Source organism: Vipera ursinii (assembly GCF_947247035.1).
Source record: "Vipera ursinii genome assembly, chromosome: 2".
Lineage (NCBI taxonomy): Eukaryota > Metazoa > Chordata > Lepidosauria > Squamata > Viperidae > Vipera > Vipera ursinii.
In genome coordinates, this window is record NC_139513.1 from 242,558,805 (window position 1) to 242,583,507 (window position 24,703).

Below are 24,703 nucleotides of genomic sequence, written 5' to 3' on the forward strand. Positions count from 1 at the left end.
TCCTTCGCCCTTTACCCAGCAGCATTATTCATGTTCCCAATGAGAAAGAGGGATTCATAAACATATCTCAATTGCTTCCTTAGGCCACCACGGGATCCAAATAATATCCATTATTTGAAAGAGCAAGAGAAAGAAGCCTAGACTTGAAATGCTGATTCACAGTCATAAGTCTCTAAACTTGTTTGATTTGCAGTGCGGAATCAATTGCTGTATTTCTTTTGCCATTCTTATTTGCACTAAAAATTCTAATCTCATGAGTCATGTCTGAAAATTGTCTATCAAGTCTAGCCAAGAGTTAAATAAGGGTTAAGGGTCCAGAAACCTATGATTTACTTCCAAGACCAAAAGTGAACTTTGAGAATTTGATTGCTTCCTCTTATTCTCAACACTCTTCAATGAAAGTTGTTGCTTAGAAACCAAATATAAAGACTCAACCCCTACTTAACTCCACTAACCATTGATCAAGTCACCAATCACTTGTTCCAATTTCAGAATCAAATGTCACACTAGATGAGCCAGTTAACCAGAGATGGGACAGAATCCACAAAAGTCATTATTAGAGCAGCTAATTCTCCTTTGATATTTAGTTCTTGTCTAAATACAGACAGCTATGTTAGAAATTCCAGAAAATATACTTCCTCCATCATAAATGTGAAATATACATCTCTCTGAGAGCAGATGGGTTCTTTAATGACGGAAAGTATCTGCTAATAAATATTTATTTATTTATTTATTTATTTTATTGCATTTATATACCGCCCTTTCCCTGAGGACTCAGGGCGGTTTACAGGGAGTTAAAAATCAACCATACAAAAGTTAAAAAACCAATTTAAAAAAGATTAAACCAACCCTGTACAATTAAAAACCCCAATTAAAATAAATTTCTCCTCAGCCTGGGCCCGAGAGCTCAAAGAGCCAGGTCTTCAGGCCCCGGCGGAATGATCGGAGGTCGGGGGCCTTATTCACTAAGGTAAGTGTTTCTGATAGCCCTATTGTTCATGAAACAGTCTAGTTTCCTTTAAATGATCTAAATTAATGACAGTCAACATATCTAATGGCAATGAATTCTACTTTGTAAAAAAATACTTCCTCTTATTGTGCATAATCTCCTCACATATAGCATCAATGGATGAGCAAACTAATAATACTGAAAGATAGGTAAAAACTTTGTAATTACCCATTAATACATATGTGCATGCATGTTTAGCATGTTCCACTTTATGAAGCTTCTTTTAATATCAGAAAAATCCAATGTACAGGGGTTAATTTTGTCCTTAACCATTTCAATTTTCCCTATTGTGCATGTTCTCTAGTTTTATACTCTTTATAACCTACAACTTTAAAAGTATAAGAGCTACCTGATAGAGGACAGAAATATATTACAATTATCCTTTCAAGCAAGGTTCTCCAACTTTGGCAACTTTAAGACTTGCAGACTTCAACTTTTAGAATTCCTCAGCCAACCATGCTGTCTGGGGAATTCTGGGAGTTGAACCGCACAAGCCTTAAAGTTGCCAAGGTTAGGGACCCCTGCTTTAAAGAACCTAAACATTTAAAAGCTTGTGAATATTTTTAAACAATCTGTTTTAATTAATGGATTCATGTATACATTTCTACATCTAAAAATTAATATCTAGTCTTGGACATGTTAAGAGAATTACTAAAATTTCTGGTGGCTCTGATGTTAATTTCACTGTTAATTTCTTCTAACTTTTGTGGGTAGGTCTAGTGCCTCATCACATACGGTAGAAAAAGCTGTTTGTTATTCCAATAAATGAGCAGCCAAATTAATAAGTTTTATATTTTCATTTTGCAATGAATGATGCTTTATTCAGTGCAAGCAAGACCACACCACAAACATATTTAAACCCTTCAAACCAACCTACAGATATTGCTCTTCTGTTTCAAAGTCCCTGCAAAACATTTCATACCCCGCATCAGACAGATAGCTGACTCGGTCAGTAGATTTTGACAGAGGATTTGATTAACGAAAAAGATTAAATGGCAAAAAATCAATATAGCAGCATAGCTGAGGCTGTTTCAATGAACTGATGGTCTAGATTGATAACCATTACATGCCTTTGTATCCAGAAATAGATTTGTTCCCCACATATCTGCTAAGAACAAATGGAAACAATGCATTGTTCACAAGAAATGACAGCTGTAGCTTAGAAGCATCATTTCCAACTTGGTACCTCTCAGCTATGTTGGAGTTAACTTCCAATAATTAGGTTGATCATGCTGACTGGAAGATGACTGAACCAAATTGTCGTGATTGCAAGGACAAAATCCACTAAAAACAGTCTATGCCACTGTTTGGGAAAGGCTTAGAACAACTATAATATTAAAAATAATATTAATACTGTTAAAAGGCTCTGAGTGTTGACTTCAATTTTGTAAGAGTTTTTTTTTTAATCTGCTCAACACAAGTAAATCCAGATTTAAATGTATGTGAGCCATGGTGGTGCAGTGGTTAGAATGCAGTACTGCAGGCTACTTCTGCTGACTGTCTGCAGTTTGGCCATTTGATTCTCGCCGGCTCAAGGTTGACTCAGCCTTCCATTCTTCCGAGGTCGGTAAACTGAGGACCCAGACTGTTGGGGGCAATAGACTGAGTCTGTAAACTGCTTAGAGAGGGCTGCTATTGCTATTGCTAATACAGGTAGTCCTCAACGTACAGTGTAACTTAGAAATCCCATCATAAGTCATAATGGTCATTAAGTCAAGACCCCCGACTGTCACGACCCAATTTTATTATCTGCTTTGTACTATTAAGCAAACACCATAGTTGTAAAGTGAACACTGTGGTTGTTAAGTGAGCCAATGCATTCCTTATGTGTGTGTGGGTTTTTTGCTGGAAACTAGCCAAAAAGTCCGGTTTCCATAAAAAAAGTCATAAATCACAGAGATGACTACAGAATGCTGCAACTAGCTATAAAGGCAACCTAGTTAATATTTGAAATGTGATTATGTGACTCCAGGAGGAGGGTGTTGCTGCCACTGGAACAGTGGAACCAGGTCAAGTACCCTTTGGGGGTTCTGATGTAATTTTGATTGGTCACTAAGCAACCAGTCATTAAGCAAGGACCCTCTGTACCCAATTTTGAGAACAATAGAATCTGACTATGTTTTGGGATATGTGAATATTCACATATGGAAGACAAAAATTGTCAATAGCTGTGAAAAATATACTTTTATTTACACACACACACACACACACACACACACACAAACACATCGTTTCCTAGTCATATAATATTACTTCAGAAAAATATTTTCATTCTCATGGGTTTTACAGGACATACAGGAAAGCAGCCAAAGGAAAGCACAGACACACGTTCATTTACTATATTTCTATCTAATGTATTGCAAAATTTGAACCATTACTTGTATAAGCTCTTCTACTGGACCATTCCTGTTTGACTCTTCCCTCTGTCCATTGCTAAAACAAGCCACTAAATCTTAATGCTTAATCAGGAACTTGGCTTCTTGTTCTTTTTTCAAATGATTCTTAACCTGAGCTTATTCTTGTTTATCAATTTTTTAATTTAAAATCTGCAAACCACAACTGTTTTATTTACTCATTCACACTGACAGGAACAGCCATGCAGATGAAAACAAACTGGATCCACTTGTATATGGCTTGTGAATCTATGTGAATGCAAAGGAAAAACAAAAAATGTGGTTCCTGTCAATCTCAAGCAAAGATAGTATTGAAGAAATGTCTACTTGTGAATGACTAGTCCAGGGGTCGGCAACCTGAAAAAGGAAAAGAGCCACTGGGAACCGGTTCCATCACACATAAAAAAGTGGGAGCCGCGTGCGTGCATCAATGCATGTGCATGCGCAAAAAAGTTTTGTGCATGCGCACAACGGGTTTTTCTTGTGCATGCGCGGACGCGCGCGGTTGCCATTTTTTTTGTGTGTGATGGACACGCGCACCTCCCCAAACCTCGGCAGGTCTACGTACCTCCGCGCGAACGGGCAGCAGCGCCGCTACCCATTCTGAGAGGTGCGCACGCACCTCTCCGAACGACCGTAGGTGCGTGCGCACCTCCCCAAACCTCCCCAAACGTCAGCAGGTCTCCGTACCTCCGCGCGAACGGGCAGCGGCGCCGCTTCTTGGGAAAGCTGCCGTGGCCCGTCTGCAAAGCTGCCGAAAGCAGCAACTTTGCAGACGGGCCGCGGCAGCTTTCCCAAGAAGCGGTGCCACTACCCATTCCGAGAGGTGCGCGCGCACCTCTCCAAACCTCCCCAAACGTTGGCAGGTCTCCGGACGGCGGCGGCTTGGGAGAGGTGCGCGCGCACTCTCCAAACCGCAGCCATCCCGTTTGCACAGCTGCCGTGTTTGTCAATGTTTGACGAATGCGGCAGGTCTCCGGACGTGACGGCGGTGGCTTGGAGAGGTGTGCGCGCACCTCCGCCCTTCGGAAAGGTGCGTGCGCACCTCTCGGAACGGGCGGTGCCACTCTCCATTTGGAGAGGTGCGCGCGCACCGGGTGGCTGGGAGACGCAGGAGACGGCTCAAAGAGCCGCATGCGGCTCCGGAGCCACGGGTTGCCGACCCGTGGACTAGTCTCACAAAGAATTAAATACTGGGACATGAGAACATATTTATTTATTTATTTTATTTTAAAAATAAATGTTAGCCATCTGTCCTTCCATTAATCTTAAAGTGGGATATCATAAAGCAAACTAATCTGATCAGAATATTTAGTACAATAAAAGAGAACTATCACAATAATATGCCTGTGAAGGGCAGTATAGAAACTTGAAAATTAAAGAAACAGCTACAATGATGGAGCATAGCAGTTGAAACCTAGTCTAGCCAAGATGGATGGTCCAAGGAGTACTTCTCCCTACAATCTTATTATTTATGTATTAAATTTATTGGCTGCAGATCTTACCACAATTCTGTCCTTGGCCTCAAATAGTGCAATTTGAAATTCAACTATAGACATTAAATATACAGATAAATTCAACAATCTGACCAATATTTATTGGAAATATGTATGTATATGTACGTATTTCTAAATTAGAGTGGATGTAAGTGATTTCATTAGTAAAATATATTCAAAACATGTCATGAAGCATTTGAGGAAATTTTTCATTGGTAACTTGATATTTGGAATGTAATAACTCACCTACCTCTAAAACAAGACAGCTGGACATGTGTTAATGCAACTGAGACAAAGAATAAAGATTGTTTGTTCCTCCATCATGGGATAAGTTGTAAAGTATGTTGTCCATTTATAGTTCACTCATATTCTTTTTCACTGTTCCACCTTTACAGTGATATACATGCACAAATATAAAATAAATATTTCTGGTACATATTCATCAGATTGTGAAACTGTATTACATACACAGCATGCAGAGATTTTTTTTACTGTTGCCAGGAATGATTTCTTCAGATGTTTCAATTACTTTTTTCCCTAAATAATCATCCAAAAGTAAGTTCCTTGAAATAGTGCCAGCAGCAGAGAATAATCTATGCCAACTGAAGTGAAAGTTAGCAAGCTAAAAAAGCTATAAAGAAAATGTTCCATAATTTCTTTTCTCTGAAAGACAAGCATTCTCTAAGACAAGATGGGCAACTTTTCAGGGCCCAGAGGAACCACATTTTTCATTTCTGCCTGTATGGCAGATGCTGGGTTTTGATACCGTTTGGTTGGATTTTTAAGAGTGAAATTGCTTTTTAAGTCCCACAAAACTACAGAAATAGTCATGGTGCTGAGAACTACAAGTTGCCCACTTCTGTTCTAACATACTAAACAAAGGCACTAGTTTTAAATCATTTTATAGCAGCGGCCCCCAAACTTTCTTCTTGGTGGACGGCTGGGGGTAAGAGGGGGTAGTTCCATGCAGGCAACTCTTGTGCAAATGGAGCTTCATGCGTGAACATGCCTGGCCACCACTTGTGCAATTGGAGCTTTGCATGCAAGCATACCCACCTATGCACACACAGAGACACATTGATGTACACATTTCTATTAAGACTTACAAAGCCCAAAATAAATGACAATAAAATAATACTTGTTTAATCGTTAAGTATTGTGATGGGTACATAGAATGTAGAATAATAGACTGCTTTACATATCTCTCTTGTTTCAAGTCATTTTCACAACAATCTTATGAAGTTAATTCTTCTTCATAACTTTCCCTTTATATAGTATCCTGTCATACTTGCCAACTCAAATGGAAAGCCTTTTTAGAAGATAGTTATGAAATGTTGATTGCAGTTGAAAGGCAGTTTATTGTTAAACAGGTAGAAAGAAAATGAAGCAAGAACTAACTATAATGTAATAGTCAACAAGTACTATCTATTGATATACAGTATAATCAAGATTTCTACAAATCACAAAAAGCACATGGTTTTAAACCAAACAAATAAGATAATAGAAAAAAATATGCTAACCATTCATGATGCTTTGGATGAACTGTTCTATTCTCATTGGCTGGGATATCCTTTAAGACACAGAAGAAAATAACTTATTTTGTTACATTTAGTTAGATTAACAAACAGAAACAATCAAGATAACAGAATGTAAGATATGTAAATGTGATATAATTGATTTGCTAAAAACTATTTGTTATTGAGAAGAAGTGCTGTAGGACTTGCTGCACAAAATGTTGATCATCAAAATATGCATGCTAATATATTACACTGAAGGAAAATATCTGCCACTAATATCTAGATTTTAACATACCAATATATTCTACAGCATTATCAGCTAGACTAGAGCAAAGGATATCTAGGTAGAGAGCATGAGAAGAAATATACTACTGTAGTAATATATCTGAACATTCAGAACCAGATTCCCCAAATTTTCTCAGTACATAGTGACCTGAACTTAAAAGTAATGAAATCCAAATGTAATGCACTTTTAAATTACTACAAGAAGATTTTAACTTAGGAAGCAATCAAGATGGGACTGTTATGTAATCTATGCTATTTGCATTCCTTCTTGCCTAAAGCATCTGATCCATTCCTTGATGTCGTCCAGCATTAAAATTATCATACTCTCATCTAATTTGATGATTGTACATGATATTTCTCGGACTACGTAAATAATGTGTGTGTGTGTGTGTGTGTGTGTGTGTGTGTGTGTGTGTGTGTGGTATGCAGGGCTTCTTTTGTCATAGAATGCTCAGAACGGAGTTCCGGCACCTTTTTTGGATGGAACCTTGTAGGGTAGGCAAGGCAGGTTGTATGACATGTGTGAGTTCTGGCACCTTTTTCTTTTACAAAAAAAGCACTGTATGTATGTATGTATGTACGTACGTACGTACGTACACACACACACACACACACACACACACAAATATATATATATATATATATATATATATATATATATATATATATATATATATATATATATATGTAAATTATTCAAATTGCTAATAAAGAATTAGGGAGGCTGAGATGGCCATTTCGAACTTATTTTGTTCTCATCAGTCAGTCATACCCTTTATCTGAGATTCGAACCTGGGCTGATTATATATTAGGCAGTTGTTTTAACTCCCTGAGCCACAGCTTCTTTCTCTCTTTATTAGCAGGAAGCAAGGGAGATATGTGTTAAGTATTTGTCAAGGCTTTTTTTTGAATACACCTTGCTAATTAACTCTTTCTTTCCTGTTTTTGCCTAACCCAAGGCTATCCACAGAATATAGTCAACTTATGACAGCTCATTATTTGTGTAAATTATTCAAATTGCTAATAAAGAATTAGGGAGGCTGAGATGGCCATTTCGAACTTATTTTGTTCTCATCAGTCAGTCATACCCTTTATCTGAGATTCGAACCTGGGCTGATTATATATTAGGCAGTTGTTTTAACTCCCTGAGCCACAGCTTCTTTCTCTCTTTATTAGCAGCAAGCAAGCAATAGGCCATATGCACTCTAGCCACGCCCACCCAGTAGGCCACGCCCACCCTGGCCATACCCACCTGGCCCCCTGAGCGCAACTGTAATGCTGATGCGGCCCTCAATGAAATTGAGTTTGACACCCCTGATATAAACTATCTTTATATAAGAGGCAGAGGGTTTATTTTAAGATTAAAATTCTAAACTTAATAGGCATAATCCTCATTGGAAACATGCCATAACTTTTGAGGGATCTTCATGGAATGGATAGATCTGTTTTTAAAAAGAAAATTAATTCTGAAGATGCTTTACTGCTTCTACGAGATTACAAAATCCTTACTTTAAGCAATTGCCTTAAGTTAGGTACCATCTGTCACCATACCATGCAACAGTTTATTTTTTGCAGCAGCCCTAAAGGAGTTGCAATTAGTTCCCAGTAGACTATTTTGTTGCTAATGAGTTAAAATTAGATGGAGCTACATTTAAGCAACACTGCTTTTTAATATAGGAACCTAGAATGTTATTGGTGCAAAAACTCATTTGAAATGAGATGGGGGGAACCTATACAGTACTTGTTATTCTTACTATTTAATAAAAAAAAAATCAAAATATTGTCAGAGTTAACCAGCTTCCAAGATATGGGCTACTATTACCAGTCTTAGATCAATTATGTTTTGATTGTGAGTTTATAGAAGTCTTTTTCTCCCTTTTTTCTCCAAACACTGTATCTGTCAGTTCTACTGCAGTTATATATAATGTGAATACATGCAGCTCTAGACTAAAATGGTAGAAGCTGTCTGAGAGAAGTTACTAAGATTTGAGTTTTTAAATTCCTTTCCACATGGTTCCAGAAAGTCAGCACCCCTCCTACAGAAAGTGAAGATTTCATTCCTTCTGGGCAGATGCAATTAGGTAGAATGGGAATAAATAAGGGATGACAACCCTCTTTTACATTTCCACTCAGTGTGAAATGAGTGGGAATCTGTAGCTTTAACAAAGTTTTACTTTGTTAAGTAAAAACACTACAAATACATAGGAATGAGCAGTACTTGAGTGCTTAATTGTGTGAACAAGCTCTTAGCACCCCGATGTTTTGTTAACTATAGAATTTACATGCTAATAAACATCAATGGGATTTAAAAATTCATTAAGGCATGAATGAAGAATTATTATTTTTTATTTTTTTCAGAACAAATTATACTGACATATGATTTGTAAGATTAGTTTTTAAAATGTAAAATCATTTACAAGTCTGACAGTGACTTAAGTGATATTTCAGTATCTAGGCAGGCAGTATCTAAACATCTGTTCACACTGAAGGGTTTGTCTACAAAATCTATCTTTCTTTAAGTATGCTATGACCTATATTGTATCATCCAAGCAATTCTGGATGACATGCAAATATGAAAACATTTTTTAAAAAACCAGAGAACAGTAATAAACAAAAAAACAATGTACTATACTAGATAAGAAAACACCAAGAACAATGAATCAAGTTCCAATTATCCACGTGGGGTCTGAAATCACCATAACCCAAGGCCTGCTGTAAAAGCCAATTTTAAGGGTATTCTTATAAAGCAAGATAATAGTTATGCAAACTTGGGAGGATGGGATACTATCCTACAGGGAAGGCATTGCCACAGAAAATGTACAACTCCACTGTCACACAAGATGACAATTTTAAGAATGGGACCTGGAACTTGCCTTTATTGCTAAAACTAATAGAATAGGAAACATAATCAAAAAGATACATTCCCATAGTTATTAAACCAGGACTAGAGGAAGTTAGACCATGAATACCAATTGCCTGGGAGCCAGTGTGATTCATGGGCTACCTAGGCTAATTATGTAGGGCCAGTACCATTCCTACAACCAGCCATTGAAACTAACTGATTTTAGGTTGATCACTGATTTATAGTTACTATATCTCCTTGGATACTGTCATGAGATAAAATTAAAGAAATAACTGATTAAGTGCCACCAAGTCATTTTTTATTCCTAACAACCACGTAACTTTTCTCCATGATGCTCGAACGTTGTCTTCCATCTCTTCCAACATTGCACTCATTACCTTTGTATCTGATTCCATCAATCATAATGCCTATTATCATCTCCTGTTTCCTTTCACCATTCTCAGCATTACAGTATAGCCTTTTCCAGAGACCTAGGCCTTCACATAATGTGTCTGAAGTAGGCTAATTTGAGTCAAAACTTATGTACTTATGACTTATGTGAGAACTCTTGGTTGCTTTGTTTGGTGATCCGATGATTGTTTCCACAGTATTCTCAAGAGTCTTCTATATCACCAAAGTTTAAAAGTGTCAATACTCTTTTTATCCTGCTTCTTCAAAGTCCAACCTTTGCTTGCTTACAGTGTCACAGGGAATACCATGGCTTGCCGAAGTCTGATCTTTGTCATACACAAAGCATATAAATGTGTTTTCTAAGACCTTCACGGTTGCTCTACCAAATGTTAGCCTGCAGCCTATTTTTTAACTGCTTGTTCCTTTATTGATAATGGTTGATTCTAAGCCATGTACCATTTATATCCTCATTGCCAGCTCTAAGATTGGTTGTTCTACGTGTTTTCATTAGCTTGGTCTATGTTATATTTAATTTTAGTCTGAATTTTTCACTTCACTCCTTAATTTTTTATTACCAGAGTTTGCAGAACCTTTTCATTTTCAGCTATTAGGGCGGTCTTCAGCATTGCACAGGTAGCTGATGTTCTTCCAATTTTAAAATCACACTCATTTGCTTCCAATAGAACTTAATATATAATCAGCATATAAGTTGAATAAATAAAGGGAAAGGTTACAGCTCTGTTGCCAATCTGCTGCCTGACCCACTGTATACATAGATTTGTATGAGGAATATACGATGTTCTCGGATTTCTATTTTTCTGAGCACATTCTACACTTTGTGTGATTGATACAATCAAAGACTTTGCTATCTTCAGTGAAGCACATGGTGACATGATATTCTTTGGCTTTCTCAATTATCCAGCATGCATCAGAAATAGCATCTTGCATTCCTTTTTAAAACCTAGCTTGAACATCTGGCATCTCCTTTTCTATGTGGGCTCTAATCTGCATTGGATGATCCTAAGCACTATTTTGCTAGGACTAAATAGGCTTCTGATCTGTGTTTTTCAGAGTTCTTTTTATGTTTCAGTACAGTTTAAGAAAAACTGCCATTATAATGTAATTATAAACATTGATTTATGAACCTACCTTCTGTATTCAATGTTTTAAAATTCAGGATTTCCAACTGATTGAAATGATTTCTCTATAGATAAGCAATTTATAACTGACTGAAAATACAATTTCTACTTAGCTATAGAGCTACCTCTACTACCTTTGCTAGTTAATTTATACTTGACCTGATCTAAATCCAGAGAAAATGTGAGTTGTTCCTGCTGGGTTCTTAAATGAGATTTAAATTAACTACATAGCTTCTTTAAACTGACTGCTCAATACAGACAGATTAAACTTTCTGTATAATTGCTAGATATCCTAGAACTACCCTCTAGGATTAATCATTCCTTCACTGTTTTTTTTTAAACTGAAATGTTTCAAATACATAGTGTAATATGCAGCATATATTATAAATTATTTGTGTTTTAGATGTACTAATTAACAAGTGCAGATTAAAAGGGTTAGAAAGCTCACATGTTAAATAGGAAAATAAACCAAGGTAACGGAAAGTTCAATAAGTGCTTCAAAAATAGAATTGTTCCTATATGACACATTTTTGAAATTAACTCTCATTGTATGTTAGATTTAAACTTAATTATAGGAATGCTGTAACAGGATTTTTCTTGATCTCATACATATTTTTTCATAGGCATTTAGCCTGCATCTATAAAAGTTATATTTTAAAATATCTTGATTATGAAAGAAAGCTGTCAGGGTTAGTTAAACTAAGTAATTCTAAAATTGAGTCCATCAAAACTGAGTTGGCTCCAATGTTGCTAAGAATATTGTTACCTTTAAGATTTACATTTTAATACCAGAAAGAAACTGACTGCCTCTGCTAACACTGCAGTGTAACCTCCAATGATGCAGCACCCACAACTTCTGAAGGCAAGGCTTCATTTCATTTATGTATCTCCTTTGGCTTTTAGCTACAGGTAGTTCTTAACTTATAACTGTAATGGAGCTTGCCCATTATAGTTGCAAGTCGTGAGGGTCATTAAGTAAGCAATCCTGCTCACCTTTCCCAACATGAACTCCAAAGTTCCGGAGATCTGCAGAAGAGGCCACTCACATCCTCTTCCCCATCCCTGTCACCAATCACTCATTTATCCTTTGTAGATCTGCAGAGCTCGCATTGGGGGGGAAAAGTAGGCTGCTCCACCAACTTGGACTGCTTTGAAAATGTTGTCTGCTTCCAGAATGGAGCCATTTGGCCTAGGGAGCCAACGGGTGGATTAGCCTGATCTCCTTCCCCAGTGAGAGCTCTAGAGCTACTGAGATCTATAGTACAATAGTTAAGGGCTTGATCAGTGACAGTGAATGGAGAGGAAGGTATGGGACCTGGTGGGTTAGGAAGGAGGCTCAAGGTCTGGGGAACCTGGTAGGGTGTGAAAGCAGACCCAAGATCTGTAGGAATATGGCATAATGGGATGGGGGGGTTAGGTGGAGGGGGCACTGCAGCATCCCTGTTTTTGGTTGTAAGGGAGAATCTGCCCAAATTTTGTTCACATGACCACAAGGGCACTGTAGCAGTTGTAACTTTGAAAGTGGTTGTAGGTCGCTTTTGGAGACACACTGTAACTTCAAACAGTCACTAAATGGCTGGCTTCAAATTGAGGACTATCAGTACTGTGGTTATCTTCGGCTTGTATGCCACCAAAACTCACTGTTGAAATGGGCAGCCTTAGAATTCTAAATTCTTAAATAGATATTATACTATGAAACCTCCGCAAGAAAGCCACCATGCTCAAAGAGCACCAGAAACCACACAAATATTACACTGGATTACATTTGCCAGCAAGACCGTATTCTTTAAAAAGTTAATGGAGTATTATAGATCCTCAATGTTTCAAAAGATTACCAGTATTTTTAATCCCATTTTCCAAAAAAAATATAGGTAGTCCTCAACTTAACAACAATTTGTTTAGTGACAGTTCAAAATTACAGCAGCACTGAAAAAAGTGACTTAAGACTGTTGCAGCATGCCCACGGTCATATGATCAAAATTCAGATGCTTGGCAACTTACTCATATTTATGACAGCTGTAATGTCCCGGGTCACACGATCCCCTTTTGTGACCTTCTGACAAAAAAAGCCAGTGGGAAAGCTGGCAGGAGATTTCAAATATCAACCAACTGATGCTTAACAACATTACAAGATTTCCTTAAAAAAAGCAACTGGAAGAACAGGGTCATGTGACACTGTGCTTTACAACTGAACTACTTGGTGATAGAAATTCCGTTCCAATTATCTTTAAGTGAGAACTACCTGATATGCTAAAGAATAAACCACCATAATATATAGATAGTTCTCAACAACCTTCATCATTCACTTTACAACAGTTCAAATTAACAATTTCCTCAAAAAAAAGTCTGTTATAACATAAATTTGAACTTAAGACTGTCACTCTTGTACTTATACTGTATGACTGTAATTCATGTGACTGGCAAATGGTTTCCTTTTACATCTAATTGCAATGTCCCATGGTCCTGTGATTGCAATTTGCCATTGGTTAAAGTGGATTTGCATACATGACCACCTGACTTGACTTATGATGTGGTGACTTCATTTAGTAAAAGTGGTTATAAAACTTATGACTGCAAGCCTTATAACAGAAATTTCGGTCCCAATTTTGATAATAAATCGAGCTTTATCTGTACTATGGCATTTATGTTTCAGCATTATTTCTGAAATTCTATGCACATAATCATTTCTCACTGGAGTATAACGTGGCTTATTATTTACTGGTAAACTCTATTCCTACATATAAATATATAACATGGAATTTTATGTCACGTATAAATACATAACATGGAATTTTATGTAACATATAATATACACATATGATACACGTGTACCAAAAATCAGAAAGCACAGGAAAAAAATATATTGCAATAAGTAAAAGAAAAGGCAGAACATAAGAATAAAGGAAAAGAAATCTAAATCTGTTCTACATAATGAACTTCCTCTATATTTTTCTTTTTTCTATACTTACAAATACTACCTGATTCTACCATGCCATATATTGTAATCTTATGTAATCTTATGTCCTCACCTTTCTACTTAACATCATTCTTTTGCACTGGTCACTTATTTTCATATTAAATCCACTTTATTTTTACCTAAAAGCATCCATTTGATGCTCTTTTACTCTTTCACTGAGTTATGAGCTAGATCTAGATTTCCTGTAAACAGAGTTATTTTCTCAATTCCAATAAGAAACAGTCAGCCTTATGAAAGATACCATTTGTGAGGGCATGAAAGATAAATTCTTCACTTTTGTAAACAGATTTTATTTCCTTTCAAATCCTCTAAATACATCCACACCATTTTTCATTTAGCTTAAAAAAATTACTTGTTCAACTCCCATTTGACATTCATCAGAAGAAAAATTCTAGGGAGCCGAAAAAAAAGTAGATAAAACAGTGACTCACAAAAATAATAAGCACATAAGCGAGCCAAAATTTTAGTGGAGCAAATAAAAATGAAAAGTCTGGTAAGTCTAATTTTATTTGGAAAATGGGATCAGAACATACTTAAAAGCAACAACAATTACTATATTAATTTAGGCATCAGTACCTTATTGCAAATACAAAATTATTGTGTGTGGTTTTTTCCTGTCCATACCCTAATTATTTTGAGAAATGAAAGCTGGCTGCTGTTTTTTTTTATTTTTCGCCAGAAATAAAGACCATTCATTGCCTAAAACTAGAGCAGCCAGGGCTAATCTGTTAATTCAGTATAAGAACACAAACCATAATATGAATATTAATTGAGTATATATTTTTGTTAATGTTTTAGGCCACTATTTCTCCTTTTGCCACATTCCAACATAAGATACATCAATTCAAAAATCAAACAAAAGATATCCGTAACACTTGACATTAATCTAGTGAACTTCAACTATGTTTTCCCAAATTTCATAAGATTCAAGATGAACAACTATGTGGCTACGTAGCTGAATAGTAATGGTGTAGGGTTTTATATCAGAGTTAGGGGACTGGACTACAGACCTCTGAGGTCCCTTTCAACTCTGTTATTTTATGTCCATCATAATTAGTATAATTAAATAAAAAGATAAGATGAAATAATATCTTCAAGTGTTCAAAGGTCAAATACTATTATGTGATAATGAAATAAGGGAATTATTTTTGTACTTTAAAACAAATTAGGAAAAATCCACTTTCAACAGCTGTAATCCATTTTTAGAACTCTTAAGACAGATTAGTTGGTGCAGTATTATAGTGTTGTATATAGTTATACAGCAATCTATTGTCATACAGCAAATTCATTCTCTGCAGGCATATTTTTAAACAGTCGAAAGAACATCATCCATATACAAAAGAAGATCCACTACTGTACAGTTTTGCAGAAATCCTCAGTTTGCAGAAGAATTTGAAATGGGATCCAAACTACCATAATAATATGCTCAGTAAGCACAGAATGCTGACTGCAGGCAGAAAAAAAAAAGTGACACACTACAACTGAGTAACTGGAAAGCAGCAAAGCACAACTAATGATCTGCTTCTTTAGGAGAATGATAAAATAAATCAAGAAGTGGTTGCATTTTTTTGATTGGAAACCTGACCCAACTTTGGGCTACCAGTGTTGTATTTTTTCTAATTTGTCTGGGATTCTGTTTTTGGCTCTATTATACTCTTTTGATCCTATGCTTATTGTCTTGTTATTGATGTTGTGAAAACTTGTATCAAGTTCAGGTCCTAAGAGGGTAATATCAAAACACATGGATTTTTAATTTTATTTTCATGTTTTGAAACTTTGGGGTTCATTTAACTATTTTGTTCATCTTCAAATGTGGATTTTAAAATTAGGAACTGATCCTTGGTTTTCAAAGAAAAATAAGCCCTTCAAGATGCCAAATAATATAAAAAATTATTTTGCAGTCAATCTTCAAATTTGAGTATTCATACTGTATTCATATGATTTTTGTACTAACAAAAAGCTAGATAATCTATAGTTTGGGTTTCCTTGTGATCCCCTACAAAAATAGATATATTTACATGATCTGGCACAGATAAGCATCCAATTAGATTCATGTGACATCAGAGAAGAAATCAAATGTAAAAAGTATAGCATCTAGGGAACAAAAAGTATGACTGCTTGGCCTCATGCTATTAGTATTTGTTCCGGGTCCTCCAAAATCCTACATTTTGTGTTTGGAGTTTAGGGAAGGATTTTTATGAGTGAGAATAAAATCTGCAATCCCTAAAAAGCGTGCCCTAAATTAAGTTATTTTTTTCGCCACTCATCCTCATTTTAGTGTTTAATGGAAGAAAATAAAAATCATAATGAACCCATTTTACCCTTTGTTCCTGATATAAAACAGGGAAACTTTCAATCCCACTTTATGGATAACTTCCACCTGGTATTCCCAAAATACTTTTTAAGGGGTTAATTAGCAACAACCTACCAATAATAAAATTTTTAAAAAAGAATGAAATTTAAAAAAGAAAAAAAGAAAAACTGGCCCAAAACTGGAATGTGACTTTAAAGCTGATAAGACTCTCAAATCAAAATTCTTGCAATATAGCACTGTGAAATGCCATGTTTGTTCCTCTTTCCCCTCAGTAATCCTTTTGCTTCAGCTTTCATAAATGTATTTCTATAAAACTCACATCTAATTTCATTGTTTTGCTGTCAATTATAAATGTCACACACAAAGTATCAGTGACATTTCTGAATACAACTATGTCTTCTGTTCTATCACTACACAATTATGCTTTCTTTTTATTAAAACCACACCATTCTCTAGGGAAATATGAAGTATATGATGAACACAGCAAGCAATCCTATGCTCTAATAAATAAGCACACGTAGCAGCTTTTATATCTGTGGCAACACAGCTCAGTAAGAATTGGTTTATCAAAATGTATGCTGTCTCAAGACATTTTCCAAAATGAAAATGAAGTGAGTATCTAATAAGAGCATGTACACAAGAAAAGTAAATAGCTAAACAGGATCACTCCATGAACCTTTCCTGATGCTTGAAAAGTAAGCAGCAGGTTTGCAATGTTTGTCATAAAATGAATTTGTTATTAAATTGCTTTGCAATTATGTACATTGAGAAAGTAATATCAATTTTAAACTCTTGACATGTAAAATTTGGGATTGAGCAAGACTTGGCAAAAAAGATATCTTTTTAGAAAGGACACTGACAGCCTCAGTGTCAATAAAAGTCCTGAAAGAATATTTTTCAACAATTTTTCTTCTATTCCTTTTTACAAGACGCAGTGTGATTTGAGAAATGCTCCTATAGGTTGCTAGCATTACCATTTTCTCCAATCAGATTCATTTTTTTACTCTCAGACACATGATCAATGTTATTCACACTGGCAAAAATTTTGGAATGCAATAAACAGAGGCTGGATAAATTACGTATTTTTTTAACCAGAAAGGTTTGGTGGTGTCATATTTATGCTAAGCACATGTGATGGAGTGCAGAATGAAGTAGCTACATAGCAATAAACTATGTGTCACCTCTAGAAATGAGCATAGTTGCAGCCATTTTTCCTACTCATTTCTCTTTCCTACTTACCCCGTATATACTTGAGTATAAGCCGACTCGAGTATAAGCCGAGACCCCCATTTTCACCCCCAAAAACTGGAAAAAGTTTGTGACTTGAGTATAAGCCGATCCGCCGTTCTGCAAGCCTCCGCCGCCAGCAGAGGCTCGATCCGCCATTGTGCAAGCCTGAATACACAGGAATACCCTGTGTGGCCGCGGCTCTCGGGGAAGCCCTGGCTGTCCGCTTCCTCGTTCCACGCTGCCATTCGGGGCCCGCGCGTTCCCCGGGCAAATCGCGGCGCCCAGCATGCGAGGAAACACGCCCGCTCCAGTCGCCCACCCTTCCCTCAGGAGACGCGAAGCAAGTGACCGCCCGGAGCTTACCGAGGACTTGCGCGCGGCCGAGGCTTCGGTGCTTCCAGGATCGCGTGCACCTCTCCCAAGCCGCCGCCGTCCGGAGACCTGCCGAAGTTTGGGGAGATTTGGGGAGGTGCGCGCGCACCTCCCCAAACCTCCCCAATCGTCAGCAGGTCTCCGGATCTCCGTGCCTTGCCTGCCTGCTTCTTTCCGCTGCGGAAAGAAGCAGGCAGGCAAGGCACGGAGATCCGGAGACCTGCTGACGATTGGGGAGGTTTGGGCACCTCCCCAAACCTCCCCAAACCTCGGCAGGTCTCTGGATCTCCGTGCCTTGCCTGCCTGCTTCTTTCCGCTGCGGAAAGAAGCAGGCAGGCAAGGCACGGAGATCCGGAGACCTGCTGACGATTGGGGAGGTTTGGGCACCTCCCCAAACCTCCCCAAACCTCGGCAGGTCTCCGGATCTCCGTGCCTTGCCTGCCTGCTTCTTTTGGGGAGGTTTGGGGAGGTTTGGGGAGGCAGGCTGCTTCGTTCCGCGGCGGAAAGAAGCAGGCAGGCTGCTTCGTTCCGCGGCGGAAAGAAGCAGGCAGGCAAGGCAGAGGCTTGCGGAGCGCGGATCCAGTGTGGGGGGGGGAAAGCCCTTTAGCAGGATTTGCCTGCATGCCGGCGGAGGCTGGATCCGTGCTCCACAAGCCTCTGCCGCTGGCTGGATCCGCGCCCTGCCGCTGCGGAGCGCGGATCCAGCCTCCGCCGGTGGCGGAGGTCTAGGGGTAGTGGGGGGGGCCCGCGGACATAGATGGGCTCAAGTGGAAGCCAAGCAGCCCTCCCGAATCTGGGCTTCTGGACGGAGCAGCCGGTGGTGCGTTTCAAAAAGCCAGATAAGGCAGACAGGGAGATGAAGAGTTCAACCGAGTTTCCTCTTTTGTTCAGGCTCCCCGATCAGACAAAGAACTAGCCAGCGGCAGGTTTCTCCCCTTTTCCCTCCCATCTCTCTTCCCCCAACCCTTGGGTCCCACAGCAACTCACGAACTCCAGCCGCCCCTTCTCCTTCGAAAGGTCTAGATCCCGAGATAAGATATATACAGAAATATACATAAAGAGAGACGGACGCAGGCTGTTGGTTTCTCGCCTCATCCCACGCACGCACGAGGGGGAGAAACAACGCTCTGGGCGGCAGAGTCTAGGAGAAGGAAAAATCAGCCGCAGCCTCGGGGTAGGCTTCTCCGGGGGCGCCGCCGCGATTCTGCAGGGGCCAGGTAGGGGAAAACGGGTGCCGTTGCAGCGCCCGGCGAGTTTAAAAGCAGCGGGTGCAGATGCCTGAACAAAAGAGGAAACTCGGTTGAACTCTTCATCTCCCTGTCTGCCTTATCTGGTCTTTCAAGAGGATGGTATTCCTTTCACTTCTTGAACTTTCCCAAAGACTTGCAAACTTTTCCAACCATTACTTCCAAGGATCTTTGATGGGGAGAGAAAGCACGGGTGAGCGATGGGGGGGGAAAGCACGGGTGAGCGACTCCGCTGCCTCCCCTCAAGTCCGGGCCGGGCTTCTCGCCGGCGGGCTGGCTGGCTGGTGCTGGTCCCCGGGCGAGGAAGCGAGCAAGCGGGCGAGCGGCAGCGGCATTTTCGGGGCGGCACGGGTGAGCGATGGGGAGAGAAAGCACGGGTGAGCGATGGGGGGGAAAGCACGGGTGAGCAATGGGGAGAGAAAGCACGGGTGAGCGATGGGGAGGGAAAGCACGGGTGAGCGATGGGGAGAGAAAGCACGGGTGAGCGATGGGGGGGAAAGCACGGGTGAGCGATGGGGGGGAAAGCACGGGTGAGCGATGGGGAGGGAAAGCACGGGTGAGCGATGGGGAGAGAAAGCACGGGTGAGCGATGGGGGGGAAAGCACGGGTGAGCGATGGGGAGAGAAAGCACGGGTGAGCGATGGGGGGGGAAAGCACGGGTGAGCGATGGGGAGAGAAAGCACGGGTGAGCGATGGGGAGAGAAAGCACGGGTGAGCGATGGGGAGAGAAAGCACGGGTGAGCGATGGGGGGGAAAGCACGGGTGAGCGATGGGGAGAGAAAGCACGGGTGAGCGATGGGGGGGGAAAGCATGGGTGAGCGATGGGGAGAGAAAGCACGGGTGAGCGATGGGGAGAGAAAGCACGGGTGAGCGATGGGGGGGAAAGCACGGGTGAGCGATGGGGGGGAAAGCACGGGTGAGCGATGGGGAGGGAAAGCACGGGTGAGCGATGGGGAGAGAAAGCACGGGTGAGCGATGGGGGGGAAAGCACGGGTGAGCGATGGGGGGGAAAAGCACGGGTGAGCGATGGGGAGAGAAAGCACGGGTGAGCGATGGGGGGGAAAGCACGGGTGAGCGATGGGGGGGAAAGCACGGGTGAGCGATGGGGAGAGAAAGCACGGGTGAGCGATGGGGGGGAAAGCACGGGTGAGCGATGGGGAGAGAAAGCACGGGTGAGCGATGGGGAGAGAAAGCACGGGTGAGCGATGGGGAGAGAAAGCACGGGTGAGCGATGGGGGGGAAAGCACGGGTGAGCGATGGGGAGAGAAAGCACGGGTGAGCGATGGGGGGGGAAAGCATGGGTGAGCGATGGGGAGAGAAAGCACGGGTGAGCGATGGGGAGAGAAAGCACGGGTGAGCGATGGGGGGGGAAAGCACGGGTGAGCGATGGGGAGAGAAAGCACGGGTGAGCGATGGGGGGGGAAAGCACGGGTGAGCGATGGGGAGGGAAAGCACGGGTGAGCGATGGGGAGGGAAAGCACGGGTGAGCGATGGGGAGAGAAAGCACGGGTGAGCGATGGGGGGGAAAGCACGGGTGAGCGATGGGGGGGAAAGCACGGGTGAGCGATGGGGAGGGAAAGCACGGGTGAGCGATGGGGAGAGAAAGCACGGGTGAGCGATGGGGGGGGAAAGCACGGGTGAGCGATGGGGAGAGAAAGCACGGGTGAGCGATGGGGAGGGAAAGCACGGGTGAGCGATGGGGAGAGAAAGCACGGGTGAGCGATGGGGGGAAAGCACGGGTGAGCGATGGGGGGGAAAGCACGGGTGAGCGATGGGGAGGGAAAGCACGGGTGAGCGATGGGGAGAGAAAGCACGGGTGAGCGATGGGGGGGAAAGCACGGGTGAGCGATGGGGAGAGAAAGCACGGGTGAGCGATGGGGGGGGAAAGCACGGGTGAGCGATGGGGAGAGAAAGCACGGGTGAGCGATGGGGAGAGAAAGCACGGGTGAGCGATGGGGAGAGAAAGCACGGGTGAGCGATGGGGGGGAAAGCACGGGTGAGCGATGGGGAGAGAAAGCACGGGTGAGCGATGGGGGGGGAAAGCATGGGTGAGCGATGGGGAGAGAAAGCACGGGTGAGCGATGGGGAGAGAAAGCACGGGTGAGCGATGGGGGGGGAAAGCATGGGTGAGCGATGGGGAGAGAAAGCACGGGTGAGCGATGGGGGGGGAAAGCACGGGTGAGCGATGGGGAGGGAAAGCACGGGTGAGCGATGGGGAGAGAAAGCACGGGTGAGCGATGGGGGGGAAAAGCACGGGTGAGCGATGGGGAGAGAAAGCACGGGTGAGCGATGGGGGGGGAAAGCACGGGTGAGCGATGGGGAGAGAAAGCACAGGTGAGCGATGGGGAGAGAAAGCACGGGTGAGCGATGGGGGGGAAAGCACGGGTGAGCGATGGGGAGAGAAAGCATGGGTGAGCGATGGGGGGGAAAGCACGGGTGAGCGATGGGGGGGAAAGCACGGGTGAGCGATGGGGAGGGAAAGCACGGGTGAGCGATGGGGAGAGAAAGCACGGGTGAGCGATGGGGGGGAAAGCACGGGTGAGCGATGGGGAGAGAAAGCACGGGTGAGCGATGGGGAGAGAAAGCACGGGTGAGCGATGGGGGGGAAAAGCACGGGTGAGCGATGGGGAGAGAAAGCACGGGTGAGCGATGGGGGGGGAAAGCACGGGTGAGCGATGGGGAGAGAAAGCACGGGTGAGCGATGGGGAGAGAAAGCACGGGTGAGCGATGGGGGGGAAAGCACGGGTGAGCGATGGGGAGAGAAAGCATGGGTGAGCGATGGGGGGGAAAGCACGGGTGAGCGATGGGAGGGAAAGCACGGGTGAGCGATGGGGAGGGAAAGCACGGGTGAGCGATGGGGAGAGAAAGCACGGGTGAGCGATGGGGGGGAAAGCACGGGTGAGCGATGGGGAGAGAAAGCACGGGTGAGCGATGGGGGGAAAGCACGGGTGAGCGATGGGGAGAGAAAGCACGGGTGAGCGATGGGGGGGAAAGCACGGGTGAGCGATGGGGGGGAAAGCACGGGTGAGCGATGGGGGGGAAAGCAGGGGTGAGCGATGGGGGGGGAAAAGCGGCAGCGGCATTTTCGGGGGCAGCGGGTGAGCGATGGGGGGGGAAAAGCGGCAGCGGCATTTTCGGGGGCAGCGGGTGAGCGATGGGGGGGAAAAGCAGCAGCGGCATTTTCGGGGGCAGCGGGTGAGCGATGGGGGGGGAAAAAAGCGGCAGCGGCATTTTCGGGGGCAGCGGGTGAGCGATGGGGGGGAAAGCGGCAGCGGCATTTTCGGGGGCAGCGGGTGAGCGATGGGGGGGAAGCGGCAGCGGCGGTTGTTGGGGGCGCAGCAGGCGAGGCAGCTTCTCTCAGCAGCCTGTTCCGAACGAAGGGACAGTTCTTTTTTTGTTGACTGGAGTATAAGCCGAAGTGGAGTTTTTCAGCCCAAAAAGTGGGCTGAAAAATTCGGCTTATACTCAAGTATATACGGTACTTCTCTTTGCACGACACAATCTTGGCAAATCATTTGATATCAGCAACTTACTTTCACATGCCAACCAATAGATTTCTTACATTATCACTATTATTCCTTATATATTTATAGTGCATGAATACATTAAAATAACCAAGAGTGCATAACAATTCCTTATTTCATTCCCTGCTTGGCGTTCAACTATTCATTAAGAATTCGATTAATTCTTACCATATTACACTCTTATCGCATTCTGTAACCAACTTTCAGCTCAATACTTATGTAAAACATTCAATACTTCAAGCCTACTCACGCTGTCACACGCTTTCTCTGAATCAACAAATGTACAATAAATGTTCCCCTTCAGATTCATAAATTCTTAAGTTACTTTATAAAGAACAAAAATGATCTGCATGCCTGCATAAAACCACATTGCAGTTCCTAAATTTTACTCAATGTCACTTTGCATACCCTTTCTATCTGAATACACTTTCCCAGATCCAGACAACAAATTAATCTCCCTTCAGTTTTTATATTCCTCTTTTCCTTTTCATGGCAGAACAATACTGGCATTCTTTCAATCAGCAAACAGATTTAGTTTTCATACAGATGTTAAAGGATTTATGTAGCCTCTCCAGTAACAAACCTCATCCCTGTTTTAACATTTCTTCAATCATACCATCTATACCTGCTGTTACCCTTCTTCTGCATTCTTACAGCATTTATTGTTTCTTTTTCAATGCATGAGCATTTTCAGCCCTTGTTTTAATTCAACACATCTCTATCTTTCCCCGATCTAAAGTATTCCTTCCAATAGTCTCTTGCTTCAGTTTCATTCCAAATGGTATTACTTAATATTTTGGATCCCATTCATTCTATCGCAGTGATGGCGAACCTTTTAGAGACTGAGTGCCCAAACCACAACCCAAACCCCACTTATTTATGCCAGGGGTGCATCAGCATTATGGTGCCTTCAGGGGGGGCAGGGAGGCGCTTCTGAGTGCAGCCTCTGGCACGCAAAAACCAGGGGCACAAAAATGAGCTACTGTGCTGCAAGGCGCTGATACAAGGCACTGCACCATGCAAGAACGGGGCAGGGATAGTGAGTATCATGCAGGCACTAGCCCTGCCCCATTTGCAGTGCACGCATGCTTGCGGCCCCAGGCATGCACACATGCAAAATGCTTCCCTGTCCCTTTTCTTCCAGTCCACCAATCGACAATGGTTGGTGACCTCTGCTCTACCACCTATACTTGAGCTTGCTAGTTGGCCGCTTCGCCTCCTTTGTGCTGGGCGGTGCACCTGCTCTGGGTGGTGGTGGCGGCCTGATGGACCTGCTGCTACCAGCAGGGTGCGCGAGCCAACAGAGAGGGATCTGAGTGCCATTTCTGGCATGCGTGCCATAGGTTTGCCACCACTGTTCTACACACACACACACACACACACACACACACACACACAAACACGCAGAGAGAGAGAAAGAGAGACAGAGAGACTTTTTTCTCTATTCATATTATGTATAATATCTTTAATTCCCATATACAGATAGTCTTCATTTAGCAACTGCCCCATTTGGTGACTGTTTGCAGTTACAAAATAGCTTCACAGCTAATCATTGCATTAAGAATCTTTGCAGGTCTGCAATGTAAAGGTGATGTAAGATTATAAACACAATCACAGATTCATTTAGTGATTGTTTTGCTTAAGAACTGAGTTGCCAGTCCCACTTGTGGCTACTAAACGAGGACTATCTATACTTCTATGGCACTTTGTACCATAATCAGCTTCTACATCCTCCTTTTTTGTATCAACATTCCATTTATTTTGTGAGAAATTAAACTATCTTATTTTTCCCCATAAACTACTAATATTACTGTTCCTGCTCTTATTGAACTTTCACTCAAATGTTTTTTCTTCTATATCTTCCACATCAGTTTTTCCCACAATATATTCTTCACATTACTTGCCTGATACTAAGACTGAATCTTCCACTTGAAAATCTCTCACCAA